The 24,531-nt window shown below is 53.5% G+C and overlaps 1 protein-coding gene across 5 annotated transcripts in view; it reads right to left on the bottom strand.

The window, feature by feature from the left end:
- IL4R (interleukin 4 receptor) overlaps positions 1-18,604 on the bottom strand; it is a 41,753-nt gene extending 23,149 nt beyond the window's left edge. For 3 of the 5 annotated variants that reach the window (XM_047087610.1, XM_047087615.1, XM_047087609.1), the window contains exon 1: positions 18,520-18,601. The gene's annotated coding sequence lies outside the window, so the exon portion shown is untranslated. Of the gene's footprint in view, positions 1-18,519 lie in introns of all 5 variants that reach the window. The other 2 variants (XM_047087611.1, XM_047087613.1) reach the window with 2 other exon arrangements.
- Positions 18,605-24,531: the final 5,927 nt, after the last annotated feature.

The raw sequence follows: 24,531 nt of genomic DNA on the forward strand, positions 1-24,531 counted from the left end.
CCCTGTTTCGGTCTTGCTCATTGCCTCCACAGAGCTCCTTCTTTTTAAAAATTTTTTTTTCTTAACGTTTTTATTTATTTTTGAGACAGAGAGAGACAGAGCATGAGCAGGGAAGGGGCAGAGAGAGAGGGAGACACAGAATCGGAAGCAGCCTCCAGGCTCTGAGTCATCAGCACAGAGCCCGACGCAGGGCTCGAACTCGCGGACCGTGAGATCATGACCTGAGCCGAAGTCGGACGCTTAACCGACTGAGCCACCCAGGCGCCCCTCCACAGAGCTCCTTCTAATGAGTTCAGGATCCGAGCAGGGAAAGTGCATGACAGGCCTGGAATCCTTGTGTCAGAGAGTAAGGACGCGCTCCAAGAATGATGGGCTCTCGTCAAAAAAAAGACACAGGGGCCAGCTAAACTGTGTCCACCGGCCCACACGGGCACAACTGAAGCACCCCAATAAAGGTACAGTAACCAACTGTAACCCCTGGAGTTCAAAGGGGTGCGGGAGTCTGTCCCGATTTAGATCTATACGCGGGGCAGAGAGAGCGGCTGTATTTCAGCAGGGGCAGCCTCTAAGCATCTGCCCACAAAATTCGTATTGTCTATTGACTAACGAATCAAAACGCTTGTTAACTTTACCGCATCCTATGCTTCATACACATGTGTGCGTAAAATCGGAGATGTGCAGAACCCTGGGAGGCACCACCTTCAACCAAGTGGTCAAAGGTAACATCTCCAGGAACGGGACAAAGCAGGGTCATGAGCTCTCTGAGACTATCCCCTGAGAACACAGCCTTCCTTCTCTGGCGATGCTGCCCCAAGGGCACAAATCACAGGGGAGTGTCAGACAAATCTAACGGAGAAGTCCATAAAAGAACCAGCCTGTGGTTTTCCAAAAATGCCGGGGGCGGTGGGGGGGGGGGAGAGGGGGGACAAAAGGCAAGCAAAGTGCAGAAGAGCTGTTCTTTTTCAGTTGCCTGTCATCCTGAGAGCTGTCATTTGTCTTGTTCACTGCCAAGTTCCTGGTGCCTACGTTGGGTGCCTGGCGTATAACAGCTGCTCAGTTAATGTTTGTGGAATAAAGTCATTTTGGACATGATGTGGGGCCTCTAATGGGCTCAGCACGGGTCTGGAAACCCTCCCCAGGGGGAACCTGGTACCTGTTCCAAGCCCCAACTCGCTTCCCTTCAAGAGTCACAGTGAAGAACAAGGAAGAAGGGGCGGGAGTGGAGTGGTGGACCCATGACTCTGGTGTCCTCCACGAAGTCCTGGTGACGCTGCCTCTGACAAGTTCACACGGGGCCACAGCCTCCTATAGCAGAGACAGCAAAGGTGTCACTTTCGCCCCGATTTTGAATGAAGAGAAACAGAGAGGGCCAGACGTGCGTACAAGGTCACACAGCAGCTATGGCAGCCCGGTTGCTATCTTTGATCTTGTTTCAGAGGGCGTAACCCGATCGCCCCCCACCCCCAAAACACACACCCCAGCTGGCTTCACAGGGACCCGCAGGTGCTGCGTTTCAGAAGTCACGGCCCAGGAGCGCTGTCAGAAGAGCCTCCCTGAATATCGCAAGGGATGAAGGACAGGGACGCAGACGAAGAAAAGAATGAAAAAGAACAGTTACCAAGTGCTCGGGTCAAACCTAAAGCAGGAAGAAATCATCTCACGGCCACACTCTCAGTCATGGGATTCCTGACCCTCTGAGCCGGCAGGCAACCCCTGACCCAACTGCCGACCCAAATAGGGATGCCACGCACAGTGTATCCTCCCTCCGACCGGCTGCAGCCCCGCGTCCGTTTGCACTCCTCCACGGCAGGACGCTCAGCTCCAGGTCATGGCTGAGCAGAACTGAGACTGGAAACGGTTTCCTTAGATCGAGCCAAAGATTTGTGTAAACACAACCCCTCTTGTCAAGTGCTCACGTTGTGCCTGGCACTTAGCTGAGTACGTTAGGAACATTACCTTCTTGAATCTGCCCCAGAGCCCTGCTACATGGGCGGTTACTTCAGCTTTCCACCTGAGGGAACTGAGGCCAAAGAGGTCAAATAGCTTGCCCGTCAGGTCCCACAGAAGCAAGAGGGGAGCGCTAGAGTCAGAAGCCAGTCTATTGGCCTCTGAGCCCGAAGCTCATTCTGGCATTATCAGTGCCTTCACCTTCTCCCAGGACTGCAGAAAGGGCTCAACTGGGTGAATGAAATAAGCCAGGAAGAGCTGGCCCCCCTGCTTGCCAATTTCTTTCTTTCTTTCTTTTTAAAATGTTTTAATGTTTATTTGCTTTTGAAGGAAAGAGAGAGCGTGAGCAGGGGAGGGGCAGAGAGAGAGGGAGACACAGAATCTGAAGCAGGCTCCAGGCTCCGAGATGTCAGCACAGACCCCGACGCGGGGCTTGAACTCACAAGCTGCGAGATCACGACCTGAGATAAAGGTGGACACTTAACCGACTGAGCCACCCAACGCCCCTGTCAATTTCTAACGTCAGCTGCCCAAGCGAAGAACCAGAAACAGCAGAAAAGACTCAGGGCTTTTGATGTCTACAAACGCCCCACACGCCGAAGGTGAAGCAGCACCTTAAAAAAAAAAAACAAAACACAAAAAAGACAGTGAAAGTCATATTAACAGAGATATGAAAGCCAGGACAAGGGAGGGGACAGTGCCCAACCACACCTGTGTATCCCTTTGGAAGAAACCCTGCTGATCTGAAGCTTGTCTAGAGGATGATTGATAACTGACACAGAGAGGGCCTGAAAATCCCAGACGGCCTAGGAAGTTTTTGCCTAAAGGTTCTGCCCCCCTACACCCTATAGGCTCGTGATTCACTTAACAAACATACAATATTTCCCACGTGCCAAGTTTCCCTGTGAACACAGCACTTTGATCAATTCATTCAATACTCAACGCAGCCCTATGAAGTAGGTACTATTCATTCTTTCCCCCATTTTTAGATGAGGCAACCAAAGCACAGAAGGAATAAGTGACTTGTCTGAGGGTACAGAGCCGTGGAGGTCATGAGATCTGAACAGGGGCCGTCAGGTTCGGGGGCCTCAGCTCCTAACCACTATCTCTGTCTGGAAGGCACAGTCCTTAATGTTTTGGAGATCACCGATCCGTCTGAATATGTGATGCAAACTCCAAACCCTCCTTCTCGAAAAGTGCACACGTTACATTTTGCATCCCATTTTAGGGGCTCACAGCTCCCCCACAGCCCAGGCTAAGGGCTCCAGGTCAAAGACCCCTCCTCTAGGCAATGAGTGGTTTTTAAGGGTCTTTGAATTAAATTTCTTTTAAGTTTATTTTGAGAGACAGAAACGGGGGGGGGGCAGAGCATGAGTGGGGAAGGGGCAGAGAGAGAAGGAGACACAGAATCCGAAGCAGGCTCCAGGCTCTGAGCTGTCAGCACACAGCCCGGCGCGGGGCTCGAACTCACAGACCACGAGACCATGACCTGAGCCGAAGTCAGACACATAACTGACAGCCACCCAGGTGCCCCTTAAGGGTCTTTGAACAGGGTTGTGGCAAGATTTTCCAAAGGGCTAGTCTGGGGCTGAGAGAATGATGGGGCAGGGGCAGGGGCAGGGCGGGCGGCAAGGAATTAGCAGTTACTGCAAACATGAGTCACTTCGTTTCTTCGCCACACTGCAGGCAGAATCTTTTTTTTTTAAGTTTATTTATTTTTGAGAGAGAGAGAGAGAGAGAGAGAGAGAGAGAGAGAGGGAGAGAGGCAGAGAGAGAGAGAGAGGGAAACACAGAATCCAAAGCGAGCTTCAGGCTCCGAGCTGTCAACACAGAGCCCGATGCGGGGCTCAAACCCACAAACCATGCGATCATGACCCGAGCCAAAGTCAGACGCTTAACCTGCTGAGAGCCCCTCAGGCGCCCCGGCAGAGTCATTTTAACATCAGAAGCCAGGCCACGAACTGCCTGCTCAAGCCCTTCGTTAGCCTCTGGCTCCCAAAGGGTGTCTTCGCCCAGGGACAGGGATGCCTGGAGTTCATGGCCCATCCAAGAGGAGCATCTCTGACTCAGCATTCAACCCAAGCCCGGGAGTGAAAACAGCCAATCCAAAAGGGTGCACCCTGTGTGATTCCATTTATGTAACATTCTTGAAATGACAAAATTATGGAAACGGAGAACAGATTCACAGGCGGCGGGGAGGAAGGGAGGTCCATGTGGCTATAAAAGGGCAAACACGGGGCTCCTCGAGTCGCGGCGGCTGTGCTGGCGAAACAAACCCGCACACGGGGTAAAACTCCTCAGAACCAAACACCCGCAAATGGGTACAAGGAAAACAGGGGTGCTCGGCGGATCCTATCAATGTCAATATCCCGGTTAGGCTATTGTGTTTTGTGAGACGGCACTCTTGGGCAGAAACTGACTCTGTTATTTCTTACAACTGTGTGTGAGTCTACGATCACCTTAAAATAAGAAGTGTAAGAAAACGCAAAAACCAAAACCAAAACCAACCAAACAAAACCTTAAGCCCCCTGATGATCTGGCCCGGTACACATCCACCGTTCCCTCCCACCCCGTCCCCGTCCCCCATGAGCCTTTGGTCCCACTGGCCTCCGAGCACCTTGACGCACTCCTAAGCCCTCTTCTCCCTCACAGCCTTTACACCCAGAAACCCTACCCACTGAGGGTGCCCCCCCGTTAACTGCTCATCACAACACCCTGTTTATTTCTGTCCTACACTTATCACCATCTCTGTTCGTATCACTGAGGTTACACGTGTGAATGTTTATTTCAGAATGTAGCCGGCAAAGACTGAGAGATCTGACTGCAAAAATGTTTTCAACTTCCCCAGTTCAAAATGCACCACTTAAAAAAAAAAAAAAAAAAAAAAAAAGCAGGACGCCTCGGGGGCTCAGGGCGTTGACTCCTGATTTCAGCTCAGGTCATGATCCCAGGATTGTGGGATCGAGCCCTGTGTTGGGGCTCCATGCTGAGTGTGAAGCCTGCTTAAGATTCTCTCTCTCTCTGCCTCTACCTCTCTCCACCCTCCCCTCTCTCAGATTAAAAAAAAAAAAAAAGCAAGCAAAGACTAGACAAAGATAGCAATCTACATTGTAGACAGCTAATGACCTTCCTATAAAGAGACCTTACAAATCAGTAAGACAAACATCCCTTTAAGAAAACAGGCAAAGGGCATAAATTATTCACCCAAGAACTATTCCACGTTGGCAAAACATGAAACAGCCCCTCTCATTCTGCTGCTAGTTCGCAACGTTCTGAGTGTAGAGGATCACCCATAACATTTAAATTATTTGTCTATATATGTATTGTTTGTCCCCCCCTGCCCCACACACCCCATCAGAAGGCAAGCCCCATGAGGACAGAGCTTTATGGTCATTGTTTTGCCCCCAGGACCTGAATAGTGCTTGACACATACATAGTATATGCTCAATAAACATCTATTAAATGAGTGGCTAAAAATCAAGAATGACAGATTCTGTAATCTATTTTCAAACACGGGGTGCCGAGCTGTTGCTTATGATGATTGCTATGCATACACCTCTATAAGGCAGGCTGCCATTGAAACCCCCATTTTACACAGGAGGAGACAGAGGCACAGAGAAGTTACACAGCTAGCTAGGATTTGAGCCCAGGCAGCCTCACTCCAGAAGCCACGTGCCTGACCACTTGTTTTTGCCGCCTCTTGAAATGCCATCCCTGCCACCCTGGGAATGCGGCGTTATGGCCAAAACTGAGGCCTAGAGACGGGCAAGTGACAAAACCAAGGTCAGGGAGGTAGGAAGCAGCACTCAGTGAAAGCCTGAGCCAGGAAGAGGTCAGAAGTGCTCTGAGTGGGAAAACCCTCCTGCTGGCAGTGAAATACACTTAACTCACTCTTTCTGTTGGGGAGGAGGGGAATGGAGAGTCCTGAAATGTCAAGGCCGGTGGCAGTCAGGCAGTGACCGGGCAGGCTCTTCCTGAGCCCAAAAGGGTTGCCAGGCCGCCCACACCGGCTCCTCTTTCCTCTCTTGACCGCAAACCGGCTCGGAGGGGGGCTGGACGGGCAGACAGGATGCAGCCAGTCCCATGAGGAGCGAGCGCATGTGAAGAGGAAGCCGATGACAGCAGGGGCTGACGGTGGCCTCCCTGGGAGGAGCCACCGGCCCCTGAAACTCCACAGTCTTAAGCCTGCCTGGAGCTTCCTCTGGCCTCCGGGACAGCTAGGCCAGTCTGGCGGGGAGCCAGGGGCACACTTCTCCTCCCAGCGGTCGCCTTCCCAGAAGCGCTGCCCGGCAGAGCTTCCCGGAACCGGCAGCCGCGTCAGCAGCCCCGCCTGGCCGGCAAGGCGGGCCAGGCCGGGGCCCCAAGACCGAAAGCGGAGTGAGGGGTGACGGCAGGCTGCCTCCACTACTGCTGGAGGCAAGAACCGGCCACCTTGGCCAACAGAGCCCAGCGGGCTCCCCGTGCACCTACTGTGTGCTCCCAGCCCTTGCCCGCGTGTATTCTCGCGGCGGGGGTTACTAAGCGCCTACTACGTGCCGGCGACCGCAGACGCGGGAGAAGCCATTCATGCATTCGCTCATTCACTTCCTCCCTCTGACAAGTACTTGAGAAGATAAGTCACTGGAGGTTTTTGAGCAGAGACGTGACATTATGAGACGTTTCAAGCCATCTCTCCGGTTATGTGGTCTACAGGGCCCACGGGGTGAAGGGCAGAAAGCAGGTACCGGTGAGGAGCCTCCTGCGCTGGTCCAGGCAGCAGGTGCCGGGAAGGGTCTGTAAGAGCAGGCTGGATTCTAGATCTGTCGAGGGCACAGCCAACAGCATTTGCTGACCGCACAGACTTTGCCGAGAGAAGAGAGCCATCAAAAAGGCCACATCTGGTCTTGCCAGGATGCCACGCAGTGTGGGAGGGACCCATGCGGGAAGCAGGCCTGCAGAGGGGCTGTGGGAACAGCATCAGGAAAGGTACGACGAGGCTGTCGGCAGGCAGCCGTCAGGGAGGAGCCACGCTGGTCCTCGAGGGTCAAGTGTCCCTAGAGGGACTCCCCAGGGGAGGGCAGGGGTGCCGTGTGCAGAGGAAGGAAGACCTTCCCACGCACGGGAGGCGCCGTGGGCTCCGTGAGGGCAGGCCACGTCGCGTCCTCCGTAAGCAGAAGGCCAAGCCCGGCGGCCGGTGCAGGGTACTCCCTCAACAAGCAACCCTGCGTCTCCCACCTTGTTCTTATTTCTACACTTACACGGTGCCCCCCCCCAGTGCCAGCCGCTGTTCTAGATGTTCTAAGTCCTCACTGTGAGGGGGTGACAATGATTAAGCCCATTTTTGATCCTGAGGAATCTCGGGAGAAGGAAAGAGACGGGGAAAGTGACGAGTGAAGAATGAGTGAATAGCCAGGGAGGATGGAGGGCATGGCCCATCCCCCACCCCGCAAGATAGGCCGTGGGCTGCAGGGACGGACAGAAGGAGAGGTCAACACTGCCAACCAGGCACAGTGCGTGATTCAGACCCCATCCATCCCCAGTGCAACGGGGAGCCACTGAAGGTTGTTAGGCAGGGCAGGAGCAGGTGCACCTGCCAGAAAGTCCACTCCACCTTCGGTGTGGAGAAGGGCTGTAGGTTCGAGGCCGAGGTGGCCGGGCTGAGGGGCGTGCTGGGTGCTGCTGGAGACGAGGGGCAGACTCAGCCCTGCACGGGAGGTAAGGGTGGTGAACTTGCCGATGGCTGGCAGTGGGCGCCAGGAAGATCACGCGCCCCCCATGCCGGGGACACGGGGAGTCGAAGCAGGTGGTGGGGAGTGGGCATCCAGTCCGGGAGGCAATATATTCTTTTTTTTTTTTTTTTTAATTTTTTTAAATGTTTATTTTGGAGACAGAGAAAGACACAGCATGAACGGGGGAGGGGCAGAGAGAGAGGGAGACACAGAATCCAAAACAGGCTCCAGGCTCCGAGCTGTCAGCACAGAGCCCAATGTGGGGCTCGAACTCACAAGAAGTGAGATCATGACCTGAGCTGAAGTCAGACGCTACACCGACCGAGCCCCCCAGGCACCCCACGGAGGCAATACATTCTACTGGCCTGGAGCTCAGAAGGTAGGCTTGGGCTGGAGACAGGCCTGAAGGTCATTAGCCGTGTCGGAACCCACGGGGTTGCGCAGAGTTAGGGAAGGCCTTGTCTGAGGGGGACAGGAGAGGGTTGGAGACCGTGGACCTCCTTCACAGGACATGGCTGGGCCAGACCCGCTGGAGGGGGCACCATCTTGGGGACAGGCTGGCCACTTTATGGCAGCGGGGACACTCGTGCTGGCTGTCCCAAGTTGCCAGTGGGAACCCAGGGGAGGCTGGACCTCAGAAGGTCCTGGAGGCCCCAGGGAAGAGGCTGAGCCTACGGGCCCCGTGTCCAGATGCCACAGAATCAGGAACGGCAGCTGACCCCCGTCACTTGCAAGGCCATTTCTCTGTTTAGCACTTATCCCTTGAGGCTCACCACATGCACACACATCCTGTACCTCGTCCAAGGGCCCCACCGGGACCCCAGCTCCCACGAGACCCGAGGCTGTGTCCACCCTGTTCACTGCTGGGACCCCAGAGCCAATAATACACTGCTCGGCACACAGCAGAGGGGCCACGGGTATGTGCTCAGTGCAGGAGGGCCTGGACGGCCATCCCTCACGAAAGCAGGGACACAGCTCCACAAGCTGGAATTTTCCACCTCTCACAGCTAGATAAACACTGACCAATTCTGGCTCCGAATTTCCTTAAATACCTTAATGCAGGCACCGATCTTGGCCACCCCGGGGGAAGTGACTGCAGAATGCTGGTAATTGGGGCATTACCATGATTATGACATCTGGCCCCAAGATGCTGATTAGATTTTGCTGGTCTTAGGGACAGTCACGGCTCCCAGTGGGCCTGCTTCCCGAGGCCCGCAGAAGTCACCATGATTGCCCCTGTGTGTCCCCAGTTCCTCCAGCCGTTAGAGACCATGCCCTGGGCCCTTCTGCCCATGGGTGCCACCCCACCCCCCTAACTGACCGGCCACAGCCTTGGTCATAGCAGACTGTCGTGCACTTACAACTTCAGCAACTCATTTAACTCTAACAGCAACCCAAGGAACATGGCAGGTGCGGTGAGTACCATCCCCACGGCAGACACGGGGGAAACTGACACCCAGAGGCCCAGGAACCTGCCTAAGAACCGCAGACAGAGGGAAGCCGAGGCTCGGAGGCGTTCAGGGATCATCCAAGGTGACCAGGCAGGAAGCGAGTGAGCTGGAACTTGGCTTCTGTCCCTGTTTGCCCAGCCCTCATCTGTGAACTTGTCTCAACAGTGACCAGGACTTTGCCCCCTGGGCAAACCCACAGCCGGTAGGTAGCACGTCAGCACAGGCAAGATCCCCCTGCTCACTTTCTGCCTGCAGACAGGTGCTGGGGACAGAGGTCTCTCCCTGGAGTCCAATCTGCTGTCCACCCTGCCCTGCGCCAATATTATTCCTGGCACGGTGAGGGACACACGGACGCGTGGGGCCGCCCACGTGGGCAGCGACCTCAGAGCATCTGACACACAGAAGCATAACTCTGGGCCTAAGTGTGCAGGCCCTGCCCTGACCGGCTGACAGGCCTAGGCAAGCCAGGGGCCCTCTCAGAGCATCAGTCTCCTCGTCTGTGACGTGAGGACAGAACCACTTGCCTCGCCGGTCGCACAAGGGGACGGAGAGACCACAGCGGGGTGGAAGAGGCACTAGGGACAGCGTGGATGGAGCAGGTGGCAAAAGCCCAAGCGCCAAGGAAACGCTCCGAGACCCTGAGTAGCGACAGCTGCCGTGACAACCGTGGTCAGGTCTCACGGGCGCGAACTGAATGGAGGAAGCCAGGTTCCAAAGGGCAAAACTGATTCCACTTACAGCAAGTTCCAAAGGAGACACCCCTTGATCCTGGGGTCAGAAGTCAGGGAAGTGTCTTTGGCGGGGCAGGCAGGAGGGAACCTTCTGGGGGGCCGGTCAAGCTGGGTTACACACGCAAGTGCACGCTTTGGGAAAATGCACGGAGCTGTGCACCGGCCTGCATGTAAGCTCACTAAGGAGGAAAAGGGAAAGTGATGGGTGAACGGGTGTGCGATCCGGGCTGAGGGGGCACGGCCGCAAACGTCTCAGCCCATCCATGCTCAGGGCCACGAGGGTCCCCAAAGACCCCGCAGTCCACTCCCCAGCCTTTACAGGGGCCCCCGACTTCAGCCTACCTGCTTCTTCACTCACTATCTCGGTGGCGGGGTCGCACAGCTCACAGCCACCTGCCCCAGACGACCCAGGTGTCTAAGGGATCACAGACCCAAGACCTCAATGGCAGAGAAGGGACAAGCCGCAGCGGGCGGGCACAGGCCCAGCCCTAAAGGGCAGCCGTCACTCTGTGTCAGCCGCCTTTTGCCACATCAGCGAAGGCCTGGGCATTGCTAGGTCTCCTGATTTTTCAAAAGAAGATAGAAGTCCAGATTTCTACGCATATTTTCCTGATTTTTAAACGTTGGAAAAGAGTTCCATTTTCAAAAACCACACCACACATCTATGGTCTCCCTTTGGCTTCCGACGACCAGCTGGCGTCATCTGGGGTGGGTGGGTGTCCTGAGACGCCCCCAACAAGAGGCAAGACCCCCCCCCCCAGCCTCCTGGTGCACAGGCCCCACCCCCACCCCTGAAGGTGTAAGGCCGCTACCTTTCCCTCCCTTCTGTCCCTAGTTCCTCTTATTCATTATGGGATGTGGTTGTTATGGTGACGAGGAAGGGGTGGGGCTGGAGACCCAACTTTGCCCGCTCTTTGGTGTCAAGGATCCTCCAAATTCTGCAAGCCCCCTGCCTTCCTCCTTCGTAGGGGAGGACGAGGAGCCCAAGAGCGGTCCTTAACAACCTTGCGCTCTCCCAGCGCTGCCCCCCACCCGTCCCCAAATGTGCTCCAGACTCCCCCCTCAGTGCCCACCTCCTAAGCCACCCCCTTGGGACACTGCTACTCAAACCCCGCTCCTTCCTCAGCCCTTCCCTGCCTGTCCCTCTGTCCTATGAGCAGTGAGCTGCACCTTCTTCCAGACCAGAAGCCCCTCCAGGCCAGAGACTTGTCTTACTCGTGTATCTGTGAACAGCCCAGGCAGCCAACCAGGGGCGGCCACCGTGAAGTCGGCCTTCACCCTCAGGGCTCTGGCACGGTCCTCCCTGCCCCTCCCTCCCTCTCCGTCCCTCCCTCTTCTCACCGTCTGGAAAGCCAGCCCATATTCACACCCAGTGACTAACTCATAGGGATGTAGGCAGCAACTTTTCTATTCTCCACTCTCATTATTTTTACAGAAACCCGAGAGGAGAGGCCAAGTGAGTCATGTCCCCATTTTACAGATGAGGAAATTAAGGTAAACAGGCAAAAGGACTTGCCCCAAATTATGCAGCAAGTGGGTTACAGAGCTGAGTCTGAGAGGTAATATATACGTGTGTGTGTTTGTGTGTGTGTGTGTATATATATATATATATACACATATATATATAATTATTTTTAATTTATGTGGCTACAAGACTGTAGTCAAAGAAAATTCCTAGAAAAGTCCTTCAACTTTAGTGTTGAAGAAAAGAAGACAGAGAATTGGTCAAGAGACCAATGCGCATAAAGATAAGAGGTACGGGAATGAAGGAACACTGAATAAAATAAATTCAAGACAGCAAAGTATTAAAAGAGAAAGGTGGCTCTTTTATACTGATCCAAGGAGCAATTCACCAGAAGGAATAAATATCATGAACCCTTCTTCTATTCATGTTTTGTTTTTATATGCACTGAACAACACAGCTTTGAAAATAAAGCAAAAAAAAACAAACAAGAAAAGGTCAAGGTGAAATGAGTAGATCCTTTATCAGAGCGGGAGAGAAGTCAGATAGAGAAAAACACATAAAAACATAGAAAACATGAATGATGTAATTAGCAAAATTGATCCAAGAGCTCTATTTCTGAAACGTTACACCCACCTTGGGGAGTGTGAGTTCAAGCCCCACATCGGGCTCTCTGTTGTCACTGCGGAGACTGCTTCAGATCTTTGGTCTCTCTCTCTCTCTCTCTCTCTCTCTCTCTCTGCCCCTCCCCCACTTGCACTCTCTCTCTTTCAAAAATAAACAAACATTAAAAACAAAACAAAAACCTCCACACCCACCAGAAAATATACATCCTTTCAAAGACAAGTGGGACATACAAAAGAAACTAACCAGAGAATCTTACAAAGATCTTCACAAATTCTCCATCACTGATATCATACAAGCCATAAATACTGACCATAATGCAACAAATTGAGACTCCAAGAACACAAGGATAACGTCAAAAAAAAAAATCCATTCATCTTTAAAAACATTTGAAGTGCATAACACTTTTTTTTTTTATTTTTTTTTTCAACGTTTATTTATTTTTGGGACAGAGAGAGGCAGAGCATGAACGGGGGAGGGGCAGAGAGAGAGGGAGACACAGAATCGGAAACAGGCTCCAGGCTCCGAGCCATCAGCCCAGAGCCCGACGCGGGGCTCGAACTCACGGACCGCGAGATCGTGACCTGGCTGAAGTCGGACGCTTAACCGACTGCGCCACCCAGGCGCCCCTGAAGTGCATAACACTTTTAATCAAAAGGGAAACTAAATTATTTTTGCATTGTGTCACAAGACCTGTGAAATGAAGCCAAAGGAGTACTCAAAGAAAAAAAAAATTATAGCCTCTTAGCCTGAAGTAGATTTACTAGAAAACAAGAAAGACTAAAAAACAAGTGCTAGCCTCAAATAACGGAATATACTTTGACAGACAGCAGCTCGTGCAGAAGAGAGATCTGGAGGTTTTAGCTGGCAAGCCCAATGTACGCTCCAAGCGGGATGTGGTCACTATAAAGTATGACTGCAGGTTGTATCAACAAAGATATGGGTCCAAATCCAAGGAGGTGACAGTCTTCCTCCTCTGTGACTGGGCAGACACTGGGGGAATGGGTTTTATGTGAGACTTTGATGAATCTGTTCATGTCTAAAGCCAGGCTGAATTCTCTACAATTCCTTGAGTCAGGAAGAGCGGTTGAAAGGACTGTACCTGTGTAGTCTGAATAAGGGCTAGGGTTGGGGGGAGCTGGTTACTACCTCCAAGGGGGCAGAACCAGAGTCACAAAGTGAATGTTACCGGAAAGTTAGTTTGGCTAAATCTCCAGAAAGATTTTCTCCCAGTTAGAGCTGCCCAGCTACGAGGATCTGCCTTCCAGAAGGCCCGTGCTCTATGGCCAGGGGCAAGATCGTCAAGAGGCTAAGGCTCCAAGAGCCTGGAGGACCGCCCGCCCAGAGATCTAGTGTCTCCCCTCTCCAGAGAGATTCGTTTCCCCTTTTGAAAAGGCAGAACGCTCTCCTGGCTCCTTCAGGAAAACCTCAGGGCCTCCCCAGTTCCCCAAAATGGCTCTGGGTGACTGTGGTCCCCTCATTTCTGACCGTGAAACGTAGTTCTCTACTCCTTGGGCTGTACGGCTCAGAACAGTGGTTAAATGCATAGGCTCCCGGGTCAGCAGCCGTGGGTCTGAATCCAGACTCTGCCCCCTTGGAGCTGTGCCACCCAGATCGGCCACTTACCCAGAGCCTCAGTTTCCTCCTCGGGGAAACGGGGAGGCGCCCACTCATCTACCCGTGTTCACCCAGTGCCGTGCCTGATCCTCACTGTGTGCTCTGTGCTGTGGTGGATGTCACAGTCACGGTCACAGGCCGGGAACGTGCTCATTGGCAGAATGATCTGTAAAACGATCTGCATGACGACTGAATCACCCGTAACACCAATCCGGGCCTGACCACATCCAGGTGTTTAAACACCGTGGTAAAGACTGGAGATGCTGGAGCTGCTGGGTTCACGGCCCTGCGCTGCCACCCGTGTGACCTTGGACGAGTTACTCAACTATTCGGTGCCTGTTTCTTCATCGGCGAAGTCTAGATAAGAGCAGTTCCTTCCTACTTGGGAAGGTTACTTTACAAGGTGAACGAGACACTGCAGGGATCTGGTTCCCGTTTTCCTCCCTGACCTATGCTCCTACCCCTCGGTGTCTGGCTCACTTCCATACCACCACATCAGCTTCCTTGTGGGTCAGACGCACCAAGCCTGTTCCCGCCTCAGGGCCTTTGCACCTGCTGTTCCCGCTGCTGGAATCACTCTCCGGATGTCCATGTGCCTTTTTACCGCAGGTCTCACCTCAAAAGTCACCTCCCTCGCTAGACTGTCAGCTCTAAGAGGGCTCTCGCTTCTGTGTCATTCACTGCTGTGTCCCCAGTCCCTAACACGTCTGCTGAGCCGGTGGAAGCCTGGTGCTGACCCTCAAGATGTGTGTGTACCTGTTACTTTCAGGTGTGTGGTTAGTCCCTTCATCAACCCGCTGCTCAGAACTACAGTCCTTCCGCTAATATTAGGAAGGGTTACACCAAACCCAGGAGGCCACGCTCTCTTCCCCTCACACGGACCCACTTCCTTCCTCTGTCCCTGGAGGAGGGAGGAGGGAGGAGGGAGGACTCAGATGCCCGCCCCGCTGCTGATCCTCTCCAGCCGGCTGGCACCCGGGCCTGCTTGAGACACGTCCCAGAATCTCTAAAGCAAACTCGGAAATGCCACGCGGGCCCCCCGTGGGTGAGAATGAGTCAGTCAGAGCCAAACCCGAGATCTCAGACTCACGGCCACATCTTGGAAAGGCAAGGACATGCGAGTTTAGACAGAACTGCGCGCCCAGAGCCAGGGACAAGCAGCGGGCCGGGAGGCGGGGTTGGTGGGGTGGACGAGACCTTCCCTGCGGGCTCCCTACCCTCCCCCCCGGCCCATTCTTCCCTGGGGCCTCTGCCCCACATCGTCCTAAACGTGGCTCCTCGGGAGAGGCTCCCGCAAAGTCCACCCTCACCCGGCTTTCGTTTTCCTCCCCAGTCCTGACGGGGTCCTGAAGGTCCCTGTCCTCTTGTGTGAAATCCCGGGGGACCAGGCATGTCTCAGAAGTCACAGTAACTCAGATTATAGACAGGTCATTGAGGATAAAATCCCACCAGGCGTAACCACCCTGCCCCCCTCCCCCATGGGTCCAGCACTTCCCCCTCCCTCTCCCCCATCGCTCACGTCAATTTCTCAGCCTCCCCCCCCATCACTCACATCAATTTCTCAACGTAAGCATTGGCGTCCAGGGGGATTAACAAACACACCAAAGAACGCCCTGATTAGTTCCCCTCGGTTCTTGCTTCCAACTGAATGATGGAAAACCTTGTCGGTTTTCAGAACTTGCAGAGTTCAGAATTAGGAATAAGGGTGATAGATGTGAATGTGTTTGCTTAGTTGTGTATCGCCCGTCTTCAAACTAGAATTTAAACTCTAGGAGAGTAAGGACTTTGTCCAATACTCTGTCAGTAGCTCCTGGAACATATAGGTGCTTGATGAATATTTGAAGACATGAATGCGCTAGCCAGGTGCTGGATATGGAGAAGCGATTGTCCTAACTAAGAAGAGAAACTGCCATCACTGAGCCGTGGGCAAGGTGCCTGTAAAAACTATACCCTGAACACCCCCCAATACCCATTTTCGTGACAAGCAAACTGAGGCTCACAGAGGTTAAGCAAGTGCCTCACGATCACACAGATAGGAAATAGCAAGGTCAGATCTGAACCCGGGGCCCCTGTCTGCAAGCCTGTGTCCTTCTCTCTGCCTCCTGCTCAGAGAAACAGAATGACTCGATGGCAGTCAGAAAACAGGGAGACAGCCCTGTGTGACGCTGGTTGCCCTGGCCTCTGCAAGAGCCTTCAGTCTCCCCTGGGCTTCCTGTCCACCCTCTTGCAAAGGGCAAGTTCATACACAGCCAGGCGAGCCACTGGCCTGTCTTCTAGCCTAGCCAAGGGAATTCTGGCCAAACGTGACTGGGCATGTGGAACGCTCAGAAAGATGTCCCTCTTGCTAACCTAAGCAAACTGACATAGCGGGAGAGAACTCAGGCTGGGGAGAAAGGCAGATTCAAATCCTTCCCTGTGGCTCCTAGATAACATGGCCTTAGGCAAGGCCACTGCACACATCTCTGGGTCTCAGTTTCCTCCCTGGCAAAATGGATCGATTCGATCCCATCCAATGGGGTTCCTTTATTTATTTAACAAATACATAGTGCTCAGTCAGTACCAGGCACTGTTCTGGAGGCTCGACATGTATCCGTTCACTTAATCGTTGCTACAATGGTATAAAGCAGCCACTGTAATTTCATAAACGGGGAGACTGAGGTCCTGACAAATTAGTAAATTGGAAATCCAGCATTTGAACCTCGGCAACCTGGCTCCAGAGTCCACACTCGTCACCCCACGCTATACTTCCTAACGGGTAAAAACAGTCATGAACATTTGTTGTGCATGTACGACGTTTTGGAAACTGTGTTAAGTATCTTATAAAACATGATGCCCTTAGCCTTCGTGAAAGCCCAGCTTGACACATGTGAAGCACCCCGGGGGGCTCTGTCCCTGCCTCCCTTGCAGGTGCCATCAAAGGCAGCTGAGGGCAGAGGGCAGCACCTCCATTCTGGGGGGTAGGGGAGTAGGGGTGGAGGGAGAGGACGGGTCCAGAACAGGCCCTCTCCTCACTTCTCCCACAGTGCATTTCAGCTGCATTGCTAAATCAGAGCATCTGGAAACTGACTGCCTTAGGGGACCACCTCCCTGCCCCTGCTGTGTGGTACAAAACACATCAGTTACTGAGCTGCTGCCCGGAATGTGGAAATCTTCAGGTGATCCCAGATCTGCTGGTAACTGGGCGTGTGGTAACCAGAGTGCCTGACTCACGAGTGGTTTTCCCTCCCTGCTGCCTTCCCAAGGCCTCCCTCCAGCCTTGGCTTTAGGGATCCGGGGGCACCCAGGAATCTGCATTGTGATTTTTATGGCTGGGGCTGAGGTGAAGTGCACTGGGCCACACTCTTCAGCATGGCATTCAAGGCCTTCCACAACGTGGCCAGGCGCACCTTCCCATCCCTGTCTGGCTGCCTCCCCCTCCCCCCCCCCCCCCCCCCCCCCCCCGCACCTCTCCCTCAGGCCTCTCCCAGCTGCTCCCAGCTGCTCCCAGTGCTCAGCATGCCTTTCCCTCCCATTCTCCCGCAGCCAAGCTCCCCCGCCCCTCTTCCAAGGCTGGCTCAGGGGTCCCCGCTCCATGAAGCCTGTCCCTGCCAGGTGATCACCCCTACTTGCGCGAGCCCCCCCCCCCGAAAGGCAAACACCAGTGCTATTTAGAGCAGTGTCCTGTAGGAGCCCAGTGGGTGCTGATTAATGAATGGATGGCTGCGGGAGGTTGCCCCCCCCCCCCAACCCCTTGCTCCCTGCCAACACCATAGCATCCACATCTGTAACCACTGGGCAGGTGAGCTGCTCTTGAGGAGTCTTTGCAGGACTCTGGAATCCCCTGACCGTGGGGGGACACCCTGGACAGAGGTACACCTCACCCTCAGTTTCCCCATCGGACTTTAGGATTGTAATCAAGGCACTGATGTCCCAGAAAATGCCCAGGCTTCTAAAAGGCCACTCTTAGGGAAGGAGCAGCAGGGGTGGAACCTGGAAGGGAGCTGGGGAAGAGCAGAGGCTAGGACCCCACCGGGATGAGTGCTGGCAGGGGAGCCATCTGCAAATCCCAGCAGCAGGACCACTGAGGGTTGCTTGGTCCCCAGTCTTGCTTGATATAAGAAATCCAGATGTTGTGGGTTTTTAAAACTCCAGATTCCTAGATTTACCGAATCGGAACCTCACTGAAGACAGCCCGGGAATCTGCCTTTTAATAAAATCCCTTGGATAATTCGTTTATGGGGTAGTTTGACAAATATTGCCGACGGGTGGACCACGACAGGCTCTGGCGTCAGAACCGCCTGGGTTCGAATCCTGCCGCACCCTTTCCAGGCAGCTGTCCACCTCGGGCAAGTCATTTAAATTGCCTGTGCCACACAGCGTCCTCCTCTGAAAAACGGACGGACACACGGCACCGACCAAAACAGTTATTTTGCGATTTAACTCAGAATACGTTCAATGCTCAGGACAGAATCTGTACAAAATGAGTCCAGTTAAATGACCGCTATTGTTACTGGGTCTACCCAACATTCAAGTAAGGAGAACAAGGAGTCGACAGGGCCCCGTTTCCCCAGATGCCTCGACCGGGTAACCAAGTTCAGTTTTCGGAACTCCCCCTCCCCCTCTCCGCCCCAATCCTCACCCATTTCCTGCGCGCGGGGCAGGGGGTGATCGCTGGGACACTGGCGCTGCATGGCCCGAGCCCCGCCTCACCCCACGCTCACGACGGCCCCGGGTCCCCGAGGGGCCGTCCCCGCTGGCGTCTCCGGGCCAGCACGAGTTTGGGGGGCGCGCCGGGGTCCCCGCTCCGCGCGTCCGCCGCCCCCGGGGGCGCCCGGGCCGAGCCGGCCGCCGCTCGGGGCGCGGGGGGGAGCGGGCTCCGGGCGACCCCCGACGGGGTCCGGTCGGCCCGGGGGTCCCCGTCGTCTGGAACCCCGCCGGCGGCCGAGCCCGTCCCCCGGCCGGTCCCCCGTCTCCGCCGCGCGCATGGGCCCGCGTCCTACCTGCGCGCCCCGGGTCCATTCGCCGCGCCGGCGCCCGAGCGGGATGTGGGGGACCCCCGGTCGCCCAGTCCTGCCCGCGCCGCGCGGGGCTTTCCTGGGCGCGCGAGGCGGCCCGCCCCGGCTTCCTGCGCCCCGCCCCTCCGCAGGCCCCGCCCCTCCGCAGGCCCCGCCCCGTGCCCCCGCCCTCCCCGTGCCTCCCGGCCGCCCACTGTCGGGCCCGGCTCCCGGGCCCGCCTCCTCCCCCGCGCGGCCTCTCCCGCCAGAACCCCGCAGTGCTTCCCCCTGGCTCTCCGAATGACGCCCCGGCTCCGGCCCCCAGCCTCGCGTTGCAGAGGGGCAGGTGCATGTGGGGCTGGAGCGTTGGGCGGCTTTCATCCCTCTCCCCTTCCCAGCGGCCCAGCTTCTGCGAGGTGCCCCTGTGCGTTTGTTCCTTCAACGTTTACTGAGCGCCTGCCATATGCCGGGGGCCCGAAGAATTTAGGTAGTGAAACAACTCTTCTGGCAATAGCTGGTAAGATCTGGCAGGCTCTGTTGTGAGGCACTGCATGTAGTAATTTATTTAACTCTCACAACTACCCTAGGAGGGAGCTATATTACTATCACTCGTTTTACGGATGGGGAAACTGAGGCACAGGGGGGCAACTTGGTGAGAAGCGTGCAGCAGGTGTGGGATTTGAGCCCAGGCTCCGTAGACCACTAACCACTGGACACCATAAAAACCCCAATGGAGCCAAGCAGTAGGGAAGAATGCTAAGAGAATAAAATATTTCAGGTGACAAAGAGGTCCGGAGAAGAAAATAAAGCAGAGAGGGACCTATTAGGCCAGTCGGGGTCGGTGGTTGAAAGGTGTCCCCGATGAAGACACGTTTGAGCTGATCCTGAACAGAATATGGGGGAAGACTAGTTCACGGAGAGAAAACAGCAAGTGCAAAGGCCCTGGGGTGGCATGTTGGAGTACTTGTCTGAAGGCTAGCTTGGCTGGAGAGGCTTGAGGAAGGGAAAATGGAAGGAGGTGAGGCAAGAGGATGTGCTCACTCAGGCTGCGGAGTGCTGGAGACCCAGAGGGTAATTTGACCCCATCTTAGGCTCAAGGAGCTCCTGGTCTTAGAGTAGAGGCAGAATCCTCACAGCCAAGGACAGCCCGATGGGCTTGCTGCGGTGGAGGGTGAGCCAGGGAAGCAGAGAAGCCTCTGGGAGGGGACACAGTACTTCAATTCTCTTTCATTATTTTTCATGCACTTATTTTTTTCTCGGCCCTACTGTGTGCCTAAGCCTGTGACAAGTGCTGAGGACACAGATATGGAGATAACGAAATAAATATGGACCCTGCTTACTGAGACCTTACAGTTCAAGTATATGACAGTAGACAGTTTGGGGGGAGTCAAGGGTGGCTTCCTGGAGGACATGGCCTCTGACGGTCTCTCCAAAGATCAGTGCAGAAAAGGGAGGGAGAAGGGAAAGGCATTCAGGCAGAGGGGATGGGGCGAGCAAATACCTAGAGGTGAGAAAAGCTACAATAATTTAGCATGTATGTATTAATGCCTCCGTGTGCCAGGGCCTGCGCTGGGGGCAGGAGAGAGTGAGAAATACCCATCCCCTGCTTTCTTCGCCCTGGGGGTCAGGCGGGAGCCCTGACAAGTAACAAACGCAAGCAGTCGTGTGTGATGAACACTGGATGGGGACAGCCAGGGCAGCCAGGGAGAGGGGCCTCAGCAAGAGCCAGGAAGCTTGGCCAGACAAGCTGTGAATTCCAACAGGAATTCAGGTCAGATGGGAATTCTGCATTTCTCTTTTTTTTATGTTTTTATTTATTTATTTTGAGAGAGAGAGAGAGAGAGACAGAGCATGAGCAGCGGAGGGGCAGAGAGAGAGAATCCCAAGCAGGCTCTGCGCTGAGCCCGACACGGGACTCGATCTCGTGAACCGTAAGATCACGACCTGAGCCGAAATCAAGAGTCGGACGCTTACCCGACTTAATCACCCAGGCGCCAGGGAATTCTGCATTTCACGTGAAATCCGCCAAGAGCAATGGCAGGGGGGGTTGGGGGCAGGTGTAGGCATTGCTTCACTGACACAGGTTTGTTCCTGCCTAGAAAAGCTTGCACGCACGTTCACACCCACCCTCACACCCACTCACTCACATTCTCCAAACACGTTCACGTGCATACATTCACACTCACGTACTCACACATCCACTCGCACACCTGCACACATTCATACCCTTCCACGTACACTCACTCACCCACCCATATGTTCACACTGACTCACGCTCATCCACACACTCCACGTGTTCACAGGGGTGCACACTCACACGGCCACACCATTCACACCCACACCCAGGGACTCAAACTCATATACAGCTGACCCTTGAATGACATGGGGGGTTAGGGGTGCAGACCCCGGGGCAGTAGAAAATCCACATGCAACTTTGACTCCCCAAAAACGTAACTCCTAATAGCCTACTGTTGACCAAAGCCTTACAGATAACACAGTTGATTAAACCATATTTTCCATATTGTACAGTATTACATACTGTATTTTTAGAATACAGGAAGCTAGAGGGGCTCCTGGGGGGCTCAGCTGGTTAAGTGTCTGGTTCCTGGTTTCTGTTCAGGTCATGATCTTATGGTTCGTGGGTTCGAGCCCTGTGTCAGGCTCTGGGCTGACAGGGTGGAGCCTGCTTGGGATTCTCTCTCTCTCTCCCTCTCTCTGCCCTTCCTCCATGCTCTCTCTCTCAAAATAAATAGACATTTTTTAAAAGCTTTCAAAAAATTTTTTTTAATATTTATTTTTGAGAGAGACAGAGCATGAGCGGGGGAGGGGCAGAGAGAGAGGGAGACACAGAATCACAAGCAGGCTCCAGGCTCCGAGCCGTCAGCACAGAGCCCGACGCGGGGCTCGAACCCACGAGCTGTGAGATCAAGACCTGAGCCGAAGTCGGACACTTAACCGACTGAGCCACCCAGGCGCCCCATAAGTTTATATATTTTTTGAGAGAGAGAGAGAGAGAGAGCACAAGCGGGGAAGGGGGCAGAGAGAGGCACACAGAATCCGAAGCAGGCTCCAGGCTCCGAGCCGTCAGCACAGAGCCCGATGCGGGGCTTGAACCCACGAACCACAAGATCATGACCTGCTCTGATGTCGGATGCTCAACCGACTGCGCCACCCAGGCGCCCACAAAAGCTTTTAATAAAAATAATAATAATAATAAAGTAAGCTAGAGTAAAGAAAATGTAGGGGCGCCTGGGTGGCGCAGTCGGTTAAGCGTCCCGACTTCAGCCAGGTCACGATCTCGCGGTCCGTGAGTTCGAGCCCCGCGTCGGGCTCTGGGCTGATGGCTCAGAGCCTGGAGCCTGTTTCCGATTCTGTGTCTCCCTCTCTCTCTGCCCCTCCCCCGTTCATGCTCTGTCTCTCTCTGTCCCAAAAATAAATAAACATTGAAAAAAAAAAAAAAAAGAAAATGTTATTAAGAAAGTCATAAGGAAGGGACAGCCTGGGTGGCTCAGTCAGTTGAGCGCCTGACTCTTGATCTCGGGGCCTGTGCCGTCTGCCCTCCCACACTCCCAACTTGGCTCCCACCCTGTTTTCTGCCGTTTTAAGTCAACCTCACTCTTCAATTGTCACCAAAACACCTGCCTCCGCAGACCAAGTCCACCACTTACTGACTGTGGAACTCTGGGCCGCAGGGTCACCGTCCCTGTACCTCAACTTCCACATCTGCCAAGTGGGATCCCGACGGGCTGCTTCCTGGGGCCAGGTGAGGGGAAATGCCAAAAGGCCCGTGAAGTGCTTGCAACGATGCCCCGCACGTAGTAGGCGCTCAGTGAATGTTCGTCATTGTTCCTAACAGAACGAAGATGAAAATGGGGCCTTTCCCTCAGCCTGTTTCTTCCTTGGGAAATGGGGGTGAAAACACTGGAAAGACAGGGAAGACACCCATGTGGTGTCCTCCGTGAAGTCTTCGAGTGGGGGGGGAAATCGGGGGAAGGGAACACCGGGAATTCTTTGGACGATTCTCGCCACCTGCCTGTAAGTCTGAAATGATGTCAAAATAGGAGTTAAAGAGAACAGGGAATTGTCGTGAGGCCCTAGAGGCAATAAATGGGAAGCTTGTCACTTTGCATACGGTTTCATTATTCAAATTCACCTGCCCTGTGCTATGCAGCCTTTATCGGCTCTGTGTCAGGCCTAGGGAGGAGCCTGGAGACCCCCAAATAATAAAAACCCAGTCCCTTTACCCAGGGGGTTCCCAACTGTGGCTTCAATACAAATTCAGCTCACATCACATCGTAACTCACTTGTCTTAAGCCATCTCTCAGGTTTTAAAGGAGTAGTAAAGATGAATAAAATTGTTCAATAAGAGGTGTAGATTTACAGAAAAACGGGTAGCGCAGACCGGTCCCACACACCTCCCTTCCATGAGCACGACTTCCCCTGTTACTAGCGTCTTGCCTTAATGTGGTGTATTGGTTCCAGTTAGTGACCGATATTTACGCAGTTGTTATTAACTAAAGTCTGCAGTTTACGTCTGGGTCCACTCACTCCTGTACGCTTTTGACAAAATTGGGTTTGGACAAATGCGCGATGACTTGTGTCTGCCAGGATAGAGCAACGTGAACCTTGGAAGCCACTGATCTATTTACTGTTCCTGTTTAGTTTGCCGCACTTAGAATACGCTTTTAGGATTCCTCCTTGTCTTTTGGGGGCTTGATGGTTTTCTTTTTCTTTTTTTCTTTCTTTCCTTCTTTTTCTTTTTCTTTTTCTTTTTCTTTTAATTTTTCTTTTTCTTTTTCTTTTTCTCCTTCGTTCTCTTTTTCTTTTTCTTTCAGCACTGAATACTACTCCGTCGTCTGGATGTACCACATTTTATCCAAATCAGTCTTGGGCAGTTAGGAATAAAGCTGCTTCAAGCCCTTGTGCGCAAGTTTTGTGTGGACATGTTTTCAACTCCTTTGGGCAAATACAGAGGAGTGCGATTGCTGGATCACATGGTTAGAGAATGTTTCGTTGTGTACGAAACTTTCAAACGCTTTTCCAGAGTGTCCCTACCGGTGTGCATTTCCAGCAGCGATGAACGAGGCTTCTGCTGCTTTGCATTCTTGCCAGCATTTGGTGTGGTCAGTGTTTTTGCATTTTAGCTCGTCTGGTAGATGTGTACTGGCATATCGTTATTTTTAAAAACAATTTTAATGTTTATTTATTTTTGAGAGAGAGAGCGAGAGAGCGAGCCAAGCAGGGGAGAGGCAGAGAGAGAGGGAGACACAGAATCTGAAGCAGGCTCCAGGCTCTGAGCTGTCAGCACAGAACCCGAGCAGGGCTCGAACCCCTGAACGGCGACTTTGTGACCTGAGCCATAGCCAGACGCCTAACCAACTGAGCCACTGAGCGCCCCCTATCATTGTCATTTTAATTTGCAATTCCCCTAAGGACATACTGTGTGGAGCATATTTTAATATGCTTATTTTTCATCTCTTAGGTTACTGATTTTAGAGTTTGCTTTATTTCGGGGCACCTGGGTGGCTCAGTAGGTTGGGGGACAGACTTCAGCTCAGGTCATGATCTCATGTTCCGTGAGTTTGAGCCCCATGTTCGGCTCTGTGCTGACTGCTCAGAGCCTGGAGCCTGCTTTGGATTCTGTGTCTCCCTCTCTTGTGTTCTATCAAAAATAAACAAACATTTTTAGAAATCTAGTTTTATTTCTTTTTTTTTTAAATTTAGAATGTGAGGGGGGGTGCTGGGGAGAAGGGCAGAAGGGGAGAGAGAGAGAGAGGGAGAGAGAGAGAATCTTAAGCAGGCTCCACGCTAAGCGTGGGCTCGATCCCACAATCCTGGGACCATGACCTGATCTGAAATCAACAGTCGGATGCTCGACCGACTGAACCACCCAGGCGCCCCAAGATTTCTTAAGTTCTAGTATCTGTGTTCAATGCTATAGATTTCCCTCTAAGCACCTCTTTCACCACACCTCACAAATTTCGATAAGTTATGTTTTTATTTTCATTTATTTAAAAA

This window comes from Lynx rufus, unplaced genomic scaffold, assembly GCF_022079265.1.
Source record: "Lynx rufus isolate CCGP_SWC_20201006 ecotype Redwood Valley unplaced genomic scaffold, mLynRuf1.p SCAF_23, whole genome shotgun sequence".
Classification (NCBI taxonomy): domain Eukaryota; kingdom Metazoa; phylum Chordata; class Mammalia; order Carnivora; family Felidae; genus Lynx; species Lynx rufus.